The sequence below is a fragment of the Triturus cristatus genome, chromosome 10 (assembly GCF_964204655.1).
Source record: "Triturus cristatus chromosome 10, aTriCri1.1, whole genome shotgun sequence".
NCBI lineage: Eukaryota > Metazoa > Chordata > Amphibia > Caudata > Salamandridae > Triturus > Triturus cristatus.
The window spans coordinates 189920599-189935155 of NC_140593.1; positions in this window are offsets into that span (position 1 = coordinate 189920599).

Genomic DNA, 14557 nt, shown 5'->3' on the forward strand with positions numbered 1-14557 from the left:
TGAATGCGAAGAAATTTTCTTTAAGTGCAAGATGAGCACAATTGCAGATGAAAGGTATCGGAGTGATGTATGGCCATGGGTCCACATTCTGTAGGGCACGTTCAAGGACTGTCAAGGTGGCATCCTGCGGGATGTTCGTGTATAGTGCCTCAACGTCCATAGTTACGAGCAAGTCAATCGTCTCTGGAGAGTCAAAAAGTTGTATCAAATTGAGTACCTCCATAGTGTCTCTCAGGTAAGTGGGTGTCTTGCTGACTAGAGGTCGTAAGAAGAAGTCGCAGAACTTACGCCAGGACGCCCCATAGTCTCGGGTATTGATTCCTTACTTGAACCTCTGAGTAAGTTCTGCGACTTCTTCTTACGACCTCTAGTCAGCAAGACACCCACTTACCTGAGAGACACTATGGAGGTACTCAATTTGATACAACTTTTTGACTCTCCAGAGACGATTGACTTGCTCGTAACTATGGACGTTGAGGCACTATACACGAACATCCCGCAGGATGCCACCTTGACAGTCCTTGAACGTGCCCTACAGAATGTGGACCCATGGCCATACATCACTCCGATACCTTTCATCTGCAATTGTGCTCATCTTGCACTTAAAGAAAATTTCTTCGCATTCAACAATAAACTTTATCACCAAATCCAAGGTACATGCATGGGCAGCACCTTTGCGCCGAGCCTGGCATGCCTCTATATGGCCGACTTGGAGGAAGTAAAAATTAGAACACCCTCCAACCCATTCCATAACAACATCCTCCTCTGGCGCCGATACATCGACGACATCCTCATCTTTTGGAGAGGTAGTGTTGAGGAATGTATCTCCTTTTTCACCTGGATGAATACCATTGACCCGTTCCTCAGATTCACAGGAACCCACTCCCCCGAATCCATACCATTTCTGGACCTCCTTATAACACTCAAAGAGGGTGGGCTTTACACAACCAACTACAAAAAACCCACGGACAGAAATAGCCTCCTACTTTATCAGAGCCACCACCCTAAGTCACTTAGGGACAACCTCCCTGTGGGCCAGTTCCTCCGCCTAAGAAGAAATTGTAACACCCTCAATGAGTTCGAGACACAGGCAACCATACTGAGTAAAAACCTCACTGCTAGAAACTACCCGACCAATATCATCAAAATAGCTCATAAGAGGGCAAGAAATAACCATCGGGAGTCCTTGTTGGAAACAAGAACAAGACCAGAGAACTCTGCACTCACCTGCGTGACCTCGTTCACCCCTCGTTCCAACACTATCCAAAAAATAGTGAAAAGACACTGGCGAATACTAAGTACTGGGACGTTTGATCCGGGACCTCCCCCCCTGTTTGCCTTCAAACGCACTCAAAACCTGAGGGACATCCTTGTACATACACGCCCCAGAACCATTCCTAAACCGTCTCCAACCCTCTGGCACTTACCTCCCATTTCGGGCCATTTCCCCTGTGGGTCGTGTTCGTGCTGTTCCCAAACTAGATCTACCAAGGAGGTTGATCTAGGCATGCCTAGACCATGGCAATTAAAACGCCATACAAACTGCAACTCCAAGAACTGCATCTATTTACTGACATGTCCATGCGGACTCCACTACATCGGGATGACGTCAAGACCTGTCAAGACACGCATTGGGGAACACAAAAGCACAATACGATGCAAACGAACCCAAACGAGGTTGCAGAACCATTTTCTCGAACTCAACCACCCCCCTGAGAGCTTACGTTGGGTTGTCATTGATCACAACCCTTCCTGGTCAACTGGGACCCTCTTCAAAACCGAACAGCGATGGGTCTTTAGACTCAAGTCCAATGTGTCTGGCCTCAATGACGACATTCCGTGGACCACACTCCACGCCTAATTCTTTACCTTTTAGAAAATGTAGTACACCTTCCATCTGCCATACCATCATGAATGAGCATCCTTAGATGGTGGCACCCTATATCCCCCCGTGGTATACTGAACTCCCAACATATACTTTTGCCAACCAACCTCCTAGCACCAGCCTCCTTGGGGAACTTGTAGACTTTTCCCATTTACGAGCATAACACTGGCCCTCTATGTGTTGTGACATTCTGACACTTGTGACACACACTCCTATGGCCCTAACATAACGATTCTGGATCATCGAACCATATGCAGTCTACAGCTATTACATATGGTTATATGGGACACCTATATGTACACTTTCCCCTTACTCCACCACCTATGATACTAGCACCGGCCACACAGCAATAGACATAGGTTCGGACACTTTACCGTTCCAAGATGGCCGCCGCTACTCTCCTGTAGACGTAAATGCATCCAACATATAACAATACTGGATACATAGTCATACGCATTCCCATATCTCTGAATATGGCTATGCGGGATATTTATACCCACACTCTGTCTTACCCCACCACTTACGATATCAGCCCCTACATTTAAACTAAAGGAACGTGTTCGGACTTTTTGCCGTTCCAAGATGGCTGCCACCATTCGAGACGTAGCTGAGTCTCTTCTTAGTTTCCACCCTACCCATCTGACCATTTGAGCGCACATTTAAGACGCTGCGCCGCGGATTAGCAGCACCGGCGACTCTGGAGGCACCTTAGGTTGTCGTGGCAACGTACCGGGGCAGATGTAAGTACGTCCTACGGTCCTCAGCGACCTCTATACAATCTCTGTGCTGGTTGCGATAGACGGCGTGACTACACTTCTTAGCCCCGTGTGAGAGCCATGGCACAACAACAACCCCCTCCATACTTACGCTGCATGGTTTCTATCCTTAACCCATTACCTTTACAGCTGAAGCCCCCGCCCCAGCTTGTCAAGACCCGGCACCGCGTGGACCCGGACTTCTAGCGGGTAGGACTATCTGTTCAACCACTGTCTATAAGCATGTATTTATCCTTGTTACGTCTACACTCGTCACCTGTACTATCACGTACACAGCACTTGCAAGCTATGGTACGATCCCTCCACGTCCATGCCACACTCATATCGAATCACCTTATCACGTCTGGGCTATTTTTATTTAAATACTACTAGGGAGCCATTTAAACTCTCTGACCACCTCCAACTTTACCTGGAGACGAGTCAGCCAATCGCCCACTGATGTGAGTCAACTCCTGTCCCTACATATAGCGCTGTCACTGAGTCTCTTAAACCCCACCATCACATCTAGCCTGGTCATCTTAGAAGGGACTTAACAAGGGCAATCTGAATAACCTCACTTGCTGTTTGTGCTTGTCTTGTTTTAATCCCCAGTGCTTGATGCTTCCGTAGACGTTACACAGGGCACGAGCACCTGTTCCTAGCACGACTATGGCTGGAATACTCTTCTCTCTGGTGCATGTTTTTTCGAGCCCTTTCTCGTAGGAAGCCCCACAATATATTTTTATATGTTTTATTCTCTCCCTCTCTATCACAGGTTCGACGTCAAGGACACGAATAATCCGTGTCCCTCTCACAACTTTGTTGTGTTTCTGGGATTACAGTATACTCTCCCCCTTGTTTCTGAATCCCACCCCTTTCTTTTCTTTTTAATCACCACCTTGGTCCTGACGAAGCGCTAGGATCCATTAGGGACCGGCAACAGCGCGAAACATGTTGACCATCACTTACACTCCCTCTCTCTCACTCTAAACCCTCACTCTTACGGGTCGAGAGCAGCGGGACGTATTTACAGCTTTTGTCCCCCACCCAGAATGTTTATATAACATTACCCCCCGTTATTTTTAGCAGACCTCCTGGGCCCACCAATAAACAGTTAGGGCACCATTAGGTCTTTTTAGCCTCACCACCACCCCCCTCCCCACACACCCACACGCACAACTACGGCGACTCCACCAAAAGATCTCCGATAGAGAGCCCTTCTAGGGCCCGTGAGGGACTGCAGCGCCACCCCCACGAGGAGCACAGCCCGATGATGATGCTTTGCACCCGCAAGGGTGTGTGAGGGCACTTCTAGTACCATCCAGGAGTCTCTAGTCTCCATCACACTATCATTTTCGAACCTAGTCTGAGACCCTTTGTCATCCCCTCCTTTCCCCTTCCTTACGCATAGTAGACCATACTGGCCTATATATTTCTTCAGGAACTGTTACCTTATTTTGCAACTGATTGAGATGAACCTCTACAAGCTCTCAGATATGTAGGCAAGTACTGACACAACCTTCTTTACCATGTACAGAAATAGTCCTTCAAACATGGGTGATGGCTACTAGTGCAGACCCTGTCTTTGCTTTCTCACTGAAAGTTTCATATGGCATGTTAGAGGTCTTTCTCAAGAGTCAAATCCACTCAAAACCTCACTCACACAGTCACAGACCTACTAAGAAACTCATGCATCTACTTAGACATCTACTCAGTGAGAGACTCACTCAGACAGTGATACACTCACTCACACAGTGAGAGATATAAACAGGTAGTAGCAGACCCACTCACACACACACACCTAGTCAGAAACACATCCATTACGACACTCATGCACTCAGTCACACACCCACTGAGGCACTCTTGCACTCATTCACCCACTTATTTTCAAAGGTTACAGGTAGGAAATTGATTTTTTTTTAAACCTTGGAAATTCACTGAAAAAACAAAGGTTACAGGGAAGTTATAATTTAGAAATAGAATTTTTAAAACTTTATAAATTCACTCAAAAAAACAAAGGAAACAGGGATATTGTAGCTAGTCAAGTCAAGTCATGGATATTTATTGAGCACACATATCACCCGGGGGTCTCATGGGGCTTGCGTGGATTCCTCTGAAGCAGAAGGACAGAAGGAAAAGGGAAAAAATACTATTAATGGTCAAACGGCCAAGTTTTTAATTCCTTGCGGAATCAATTGTGGTCTATAACAGAGAGTAGATGAGGTGGAAGTTTATTCCAAAAGGTAGGTGCGAGATATGAGAAAGATCACCCGCCGTTTTTGGTGGTACGAAAGCTGCATGGAGTGAGGAGAAATTTGGTACTTGACCTTAACGTCCGGGTCAGCTGGTATCAGCAGAGTTTTTAGCTAGGCCTGTTTCCGTGCATGCTCCTATACACTATACATAGAACCTTAAACCGGGTACGCTTCCTTATAGGAAGCCAATGAAGATGCTTCAGACTAGGCACTGATGGGGATCTAGAAGAAAGGTTCAGTACCAGTCTGGCGGCTGTATTCTGCAGGACCTGGAGCCTAGAATAGAGTTCTTCATTGATCGAGGCCAGCAGGGTGTTTCCGTAGTCAATATGGCTGATGATCAGTCCCTGAACAAGTGGCTTCCTCGATTCGATTGGGATCCATGGAAAGATTTTTTTTAGACTGCGTATGATTCCATAAAAAAAAAATAGTATTTTAACCCAGATCTCTGCAAGCCGAGCTCCTCCATCCGCTCACACCCAGTACCTAAATAAATATTATTGACAACGTCAAGTCCAATTTATCGTACAAGGGCGAGTGCAAGCCTGAGCAACAGAGAGCTGCCAATTCCACTCAAAATCAAAGTTAGTCCCAGGTTGCTTCAGAAATCTGCTTTTTCTTAGCCGAGCTATATCGGCGGCAACTAAAACCGGGAGGCAACAAATGCTTCTAATTTCACACAGCACGCCAGAGAAAAATCTGAAAGAAATTGCACCTTTCTGCCTTTTGCTTCCAATAACATTTCATGGACATCAGGGTTATTGAGGGGAGTGCATGGAGATACCTTTCCACCGTTAAATGTTTAGATTTCTCACTAACAGAGAAGGGAAGAAGAAAAAAAGTCTAATGCGAAAAAAACAAGCATGCGAGTGGTGCGCTCGTGTGCCACAGCGAGCCGTGTGTTTTGAATTATCGTGCACGAGTCTGGGCGCAATAATGCAAAACACATGGCGCCCGTGCGGGTAACCGCAAGCAATAGGCCACACATGCAGGAGCATGTGGTCAGCTTTTTGAAGCCCCCTTACAAGAAGTCTCGCAGAGCACGGCATATGTGCGGCTCAGGCGAGACCTAAAAAGGAAGTTTTGTGAAAAATTCTTTAAGATTCATCAAGCTTAGTTATTGGCAAAACAAAAAACGCTTTTCTATGGAAACCTTGGTCCTAACTATAACTACCTACTGGCAATATATATATATATATAAACATGTATGTATATATATATTTAGTAGATGCCGAAACATGTGCAAATATACGGATTTCATAGAAGGGGAGGTAAAGGTACAGTGCAGTCACACCCAAAGATCTCCCTGCATCTGGATGCCCTTCGGTCATGCGCCTGAGGGGGCCTCTTTCTTACACATATTTATCCTTTTAGGGTCTGTGCTGCCGGTACTAGCGCTCCTGCTTAACTTCGATTTTTACACTGTTCCTATAGCCCAATCACTCTAAACCATTGATTCACACACACAGTTTCTGTCTCTGGACTCCTCTCTTTCCTACCTACTTCACAATCCCTTTTGTGCATTTGAGAACTGTATAAGCCTACTAGTAACCAGATAGTACTGGTCTCGAAAGTTCTATTAACTAGCATTATGATTAAAGATCAAAAGCCACCAACATCCTGAGGAGAAGCTACCATAGTGACCATTCTAAAGCCAAAAAAGAACCCTGCCAAATGTGAATCTTATAGGCCAATCTCCCTTTTCAAGACCATCTGGGAGTTCTTTGCAGGAATATTGTCTAAAAAGCTCTCTGAGTCATAGGGACATTAGTTAATGGGGATCACAAGGCGTTTATACCTGGAAGATAACTCCAATAGGTCCATAAGGTCCATAAGGTCATTGGTTCTATAGATCTCGCCACACACCTTTAATCTGCCCCTTACAATTATTGCTATTGATGCAGCCAAGGCCTTCAACAGATTGCTTCAAAAAATATCTCTGGGTATGTCTCAAATGTTTTGGAATTCTATCTCTCTTCATAAATGACATAAAATCTTTGTATCTTAACTCTTCCGCCAGAATATTGGTAAATAACTCCCTAAAGAAGTTGTAATAGGAAGAGGTAAACACCAGGGCCGACCCCTGGCTCAGATTTTAGGTGATTTATTCAGTGAACCTCTAGCTGAGTAATTAAAGTCAAATCTTAAAATAATCCGTTTCGAAGTGCAGGTGGTCAGAAAAAGGTTGTGCTGTACCCATACAATTTACTCATTTACGCAAAATGATATAACAATGCGAAGATTTTAACAAATAGCTGTTGCATTTGCTGCTCTACAAGGTTATTTGTCGGGACTAAACTGAGTTTATTGGGAATGTACACTGTAACTTAGGTGCTGACACAAAGCAAATGAGTTATCCATGGATTTATTTTCTTCGCAAAATTGAGAAGATTCCAAAGGAAAACCTACACAGAGTAACACATGAAATTAAATTAAAATATTGCAAAATTTCTCCTTGACTATTTATGGAAGAGTAAACTTAATAAAGATGTGTATCCTCCCTAAAATTGAATTCCTATTTAACAATATTCCATTACCTTTTCACTCAACAGTCAACAGAGAGTAATATTAAGAGCATTATTTGGGGTGTAAGGCCACAAAGATTGCCTTGAAAAAATACTAAATAAACTGAAAAAAGGCAAATTCACTTCCAGATATATGGCGATATTGCTGGCCTTTCCAACTTAAATCCTTCAGAGGGTTGCTGGGTAGTCCAGATACTTCAGACAGAGGCAAAATGTACTAAGTTATGTTCAAGTCACAGAATATCAAGGATGGGTGTCTACATAAAACTGGATCTCCTAAATCTAAAAAACTAAATAAAATGTAGGGTCCTGGAGGCAGCTCCTATGATATATTCAAAGGTCAGGACTAGGTATGGGATTCTGTATTATTCTAGATTTGCAGCAATTTGGGAATCACGTGGTATCCCAGTCTGCATGAAGGATACTTTGAGCCTTTTTTTAAAGGCTGCAAGTCTCACCCCATGGGGAGATGTAGCAGACGGTTGAAGAAGGATTGAAATCATGGGACCATCTGTATACCATGAAAAGGGGTCTCCTCTCCAGGTTTAAGTTTCTGCAAATCTCTCCATGGCACTCGGCGCAAATTTGGACAAACATCAATGTTGAAGGATTTGTGCAACAACTTCACATGCAAGGGGGAATAAAGCAAAATGGTATGGATATCTCTGTGAAGCAGATGATATGAAGAGACCTGCTGTATTGTGTCTGGGATGCATACTTGCTGAATGATGATCTCAAGAAATTTTGACGAGTATCTTTTGATACTCTTTACATTTTTTAAATCCATCTGCTCTGAAAAGGAACCATCGTTTCATCGTTTGCATAGAGCTTAATGGACTCCGAAAACAATGGCAAATTGGCTAAAACACTAGGAGCATTTCTTTATGAAATGTACACACTCAATGCAGATAATGAGCACATGCTAGTAAACTGTCCTTGAATGACCTTCTGGGATGGCCCCAGTAAGATCTTACCTGCCAGGAAGCCAAATATGGAGGTAAGGTCTACTCGCATCCTATTGGGTTTTGGGAAAAAGGAAACAGAGCTGTTGAACCGAAATTAAGCTAAATTATGTATCCAGTCAATGTTGTAAGCCAGATAGATGATATATAAATTATGGACTGATCAGAACCTTCCAAAAATAAGTGATTGGATTGATGCAGCATGTATAACTCGTGCAGGACCGACTCTGCTTTAAATATAAAAAACACACAGCTCTAGGCACAGATGATAGAGTGGTTGAAATCTAATAATTTGGTCCTATAGTTATATCTCCTTTCTGGGAAACGGCCTTAACAACACAAGCTGAGCCACACGTGCCATTTCCCCGCAAGAGGAACCACGCTTGCCTTAACCACGCATATGCTTTAACCATGCACAGGTGTGGTTAAGGCAGTGCGTGGTCTAGATGTCCGGACGGGCAAGAACAGGAAACGTCAGGACAGACAGTACAACGTAGACAGTTAAGAGGGGCTGAGGCTGGGTTTGGGGGGTGAGGGAGGTAGTTTTTAAGGTTGGGGGTGGTTTTAGGGCTCTGGGTTGGGGGTAGTTTTTAGGGCTCAGGGTTGTTGGGGTTGTTTTAAGGGCTCGGGGGGGGGGGTCAGGGCTGATATTAGGGCTCTAGAAGTGTCTGAGTTGCTTTTACGGCTTGGGGTCAGAGTTGTTTTTAAGGCTCAGGGAGTTCGGGTTGTTTTTAGTTCTCAGGGGAGGTCGGGTTGTAGTTAGGGCTGGGGAGGCTGGGGTGTGATCCTTACCACACATATCCCTTTACCAGTCATGCCTTTACAACAAAATTGTGTGGTAAAGGCATGCGTGGTAAAGAAATGTATTGTCCCGATGCATTCATTGTTCAGGCAGAGTTGTAGAGGCATGCGTGGTTTAGCCATGCTTGCCTCTGTCATGCAATCCTCCTTTTTAGGTCGAGGGACTATCCGGTCTGCCGAAGGCAGAACCGGAAGTCCGGAGATCTTATGTTTCTGAGAGTGGCTCTTTAGCCCGCCTCTCTTTTTGGCTCTCCTCCATTGGCTGGCTTCCTAAACGTAGGCCAGCCATTGGAGGAGAGAGCCGTCCCTCCAAATAGGCTCTGTCTTTTTCAGATTCAGGGGCGTGTTCCATGCTGTTCTTTCCACTTTTTAGCCACGCCCTTTTTTAGGCGTGTTTTTCTCTCCTCCAGCCAATGGCAAGAGGAGAGAAAAAGAAACACGCCCCCGAATCTGAAACCACCGCTGCGTTTCTCCGAGGCATTTCTGCTTCGCCTTGGAGAAAGGCGGTGGTGTGCTTGTTTAGCATGCAAGCTAGTTAATTATTCTTACAAACCAGGAGCAGTTAAAATGGAACGGCGTTTAAGGTGGCACGCGCCTGGCACGAGCAGCTCTGCCTGAACACAACGCCCTCCAAGTGTCCTTACTACGCACCGTAGGCCGCCCTACCCTGCTGCTCCATCGAGAGACGGGATCTATTTCTTAAAATATTCCCGTTTGGGAATTGTTAATCTTCCGTCATCTGTTATCGAGCGACGCTACCTAGAAGACAGTCTAGAAAGTCAGTCCATTGGAAGTGAGCGAGGACTACAATTCCCGTGGCGCAGTTTGTTGTTGGATGAGAACACTGCACTGGAGACGGTTCTGCTGATATGGAGCCATCGGGTCTCTTCACACCTATTCCTCATGGCTCCATACCCGCGGGACGCCATCTGACTCCAGTCCATGGAGTGGGCGAATTCCCCCACTGTGATACGCATGGGTTTACATTGAAACATGCGTGTTTTACAGCCACCAAAGTTCTGCACACAGGTAGTGGCTGATTCATACGTTTTATGGGAACAGGCAAAACTCAAGGTCCCAGAATTCTCCGTGCGGGCTTTCTTTTACAGGCTAACTCGCCTTCAGCTAAGCACCTTGTATAGAGCCAATAACAGTCTGAACAGGGACTGGCGGGGTCACGTTTGGTTTATACTTGAAACAAGGAACACTACAGGTCCCGGTATGCGCATACTGTCCACCTTGTGCGAGTCAATACCAACACAAGCTCACCAAAGACCCCCTCCCTACCCGCATGCATCTCGTACAAGGTGCAGCATTGAATAACCCGCTGTCATGTGACTCCTACTCCGATCCCTTGGGCAAAACTGCGATCTGAACCACCAGGCATCACTTGGCACTCTTCGTGCCAGTACGCAACGCCCTGGGTTCGGCGCCAGGTAGGCGAGTAGGCACCCATTTAACCCTTCTTAATAGAACGCGAGTGCATTGACTTCAGCTTCGCACTGATTGCCAAAATCTGGGCACATACCTACTGTGTGGATAGAGGGATAACAACACCATTTATTGTAATCTTTCATTGTGTTTGAAAGAAGGAAGCCAAAACCTCACTTCCTGGCGCAAAATGTCACGATTTGGACAACCCCGTATGAGTCCTTCCAAATATTTCTACCAAGCAAGTAGTGATGCCCAGGCTTGTCCCTGCCGTTACTCCTCGCTGGCTCTGAAAACCTTGGCGAGTGTTCAAGTACAGTATCGGAGCTTCCACAGTGCAGCTGTTGGTACCCTCTGCAGCCAGGTTTCGTAAGACCGGGATTGGGTTTCTCTCCTGCCAATCTTCCGGCGCGCCACCCAGTCTCTATGGTTCTGCCGCTGGATGCCCCGCCCCCTGGCTAATGCCTTGTATGGTCTATATATTAATCAGTGGTACTCAGCGTAGTTCCAGAAGTGGCGGAGCCATGCTGAATTTTCTGAATAACCCCCAGTATTAGTTTTTGCTTTCTAAGAACTAACCTAAAAATAAAACTCATGATAACTACTTATCTTCATAATGGTTTCTTCCCGGTGGCATTCCTTTCTAGATGTTTCCTCGCTGTCAGATGACGTCTGCTTGCAATTATGTCCCACCTGTGTGTATTAGCAGGGCCAGGCTTCGCCCTTTGCCGGTAGTGTCTGACCTCATATTTAATTGATACTTCAGCTGTGTTGTGTGACCTACATACATCACCATGTCATTATCCACATAAAACCTCTCCTTGCGCTGCCTGGTCCGTGATCATGGGTAGTTCAGACTTTATGGGGCAGATTTACAAGCCCCTTGCGCCACTTGTGCATCACTTTTTCCATGTTAAAAGTGACACAAAAGTGGAACAAGGGGCTTGTAAATATGCCCCTTTGTGTCCTACTATCTCACTACCTCACTCTCTATCACTACATCACTATCTATTTCTATCTCACTCTCACTACCTCACTATATCGCAACACACTCTCTCAAAACTTCACTACATCACTCTCTCACTACCTCACAACTTCACTCTCTCTTTCTGACTCACTAATTCACTCTCTCTATCTCACTACCTCACTCTCTCTCTCTCAAATACACCAAGTCACTTACACTCACTCTTTCACTACCTCACTCTATCTCACTACTTCACTACATCACTCTCTGTTTCTATCTTAATACCTCACAACATCCCTCACTACCTCACTCTCTCTTTCACTACCTCAATCTTTCTCTATCTCACATCACTCACTGTTTCCATCTCACTTTGTCAGAAAATACCTCTCACTCACTAACTCACTCTTTCACTACCTCACTCTCTATCTACCTCACTCTCTCTCACTACATAACTCTCTATACATCACTACTCCCCTCTATATCACTACCTCACTATCTCACTACTTCTCTCTCTAAAAAGATCACTACCTCACTCTCTCACTACCTCACTCTCTATATCACAACTTCACTCTCTCTCTAGCTCACTACATCGCTCACTCTCTATCTCTCTACCTCACTCTTTCTATCTCACTAACTCACTTTCACTGCCTCTTTCCCTACCTCTCTCTATCTCACTACATCACAACACCACTCTGCTTACATCTCACTACCTCACAACATCCCTCTCCCTCACTACATTACTGTTTCACTACCTCACTCTCTCTCACTACATAACTCTCTCTACCTCACTACTCCACTCTATCTCACTACCTCACTATCTCACAACTTCTCTCTCTCAAAACATCACTACCTCACTCTCTAGCTCACAACCTCACAACTTCACTCTCTCTCACTCACTACCTCAATCACTCTCTATCTCACTACCTCACTCTTTCTATCTCACTAACTCACTTTCACTCTCTCTTTCACTACCTCTCTACCTCTCTCTCTATCTCACTACATCACAACATCACTCTATGCTTATATATCACTACCTCACAACATCCCTCTCCCTCACTACCTCACTCTTTCACTACCTCACTCTCTCTATCTCACTACCTCGCTCTCTATCTACCTCACTCTCTATCTCACTACCTCACTCTCTATCTACCTCACTCTCTCTCACTACCTCACTCTCTATTTCAATACCTCACTCTCTCTATCTCACTACCTCACTCTCTCTCTGCTAATGCAATAGGTATCACATACGCAAAAAAAAAGCTAATGCCAATAGAAATGACAATGCCATGTATTTAGGGATACAATAATGATAAAAAAATAATGAGCAATTCCAATAGCTCTACCTATAATATTGCCGAGACCATTGCATTGTAAATGCTTGTTGTCTGTGGGTTTATGGGATTTTACAGGCGCAGGCTCTTCCTGTTCAGAAACATGGCGGTAATCCAGACAGGGATGGTACTTAAGAGAATGGGCTGTCCTGTTTTTTGGTGGAATAGTTAGCATAGAATGGGCATTGGATAACAGAGGTAATGAGGACTAATTAAAACATAGAAATAATTTAAGATGTTCATTTCTATTTTCAGAGAAACCCTTGACCCGGATAATAGAGCTTGGGACTGCGATTGTTCCCACCTAATCAGACACTAATTCCTCCATCAATCTTGCTGTTGAGGACAGTAAAATACATTTTTTGCTGTATCCATTACTTAACTATCATATGTGTTACCTCATAAAAAACAGTTCAAACGAGATTCTGGTCGACTTAAACTACACTTTCAAAGACAGAGACCAAAATGGCAGAATCCATACATGCCAAACCAGTTAAACCTCTGAAGCACGCCAAACAGAACGTCAATTACACTAATTCTCCAACTACTCTTTCCTGAGTCTTTCCATGTATTTTGTTCCTAGTCACAGTGGCAGCTGCTGTGGCATTTAAGTCGGGGGCAGATCAGGGTAGGGCAGCGAGAGGGGCATGCGTGGGGGGAAAAGAATTAAAAAAATAATGCTAACCTGCATTCTGCAGTGTTGGTGCTCTTCGGGCCTCTGCTCCTCCTCTACCTCGACTTCCGGCATGCCACAGGGTCCCCTATGCCAATACAGACGCTGATCTCATGCTGGTATTACCCAGCATGAAAGCAGCACTGTGATTGGTGTGAGCGCCATAGTTAGGCGCTCACTAAGGCCCTATGACCCTCTGCTTGTTCTCCACCCGAGCTGTGAATCAGAGCCTGGGTGGAGAGATCAAAGTGCCCATGAATATTTGGCCGGCCTTTGACAGCGGGCCACACTGTCATGTGCACTTGAAGCAGTGCCACCAGTCCTCCCCCTCCCTGTGGCTGTGTCACGTGTGGGAATGGATGGCCCGCCCTTGACTCAGCTGCAGGAAGTAAGACAGGGAAAATAAATGCTAATAACCTAGTCATGGTGCTGAGCATTCTGTCTTCCCCTCCGTTCCAGCCATTTTATTTGCCACCAGCTTGCCATTTCACACAACAAGACTTCTATAACTAACAATTATTTCTTTATTTATACTATTTTACATTAATATATATATTTGTGTTTATTTACCACTTTTTATAGCACAGACCCCACTAGAGTCGTAGCAGGCCACTTTACACCTGTCTAATGCGACACATCATAGCAATAATGCAGACATAAATGTGTTTGTGCAACCACCTTTTTTTTGGCACTGCCAGTTAGAGTTCCCCCCAGCCACTAGGTTCATGGGTGTAGCCATTACATAGACAACTGACTGGTACTTCTGATCTCTCCCATTGAGCTATACATACTAGTGGGAGAGATGTTTTAATGACAATTGACCTGCCTGAAGGACCATTGAGTTTTACATTCCATGAATTAGAATTGCCATAAAAATGAAGCAAATATAAGCAAAGACAAATACAATAAGAGAAAACAATTTTAAAATGCCAAATATTATGGCTAGAAGAATACTATCCTACTTTAGTTCTCATT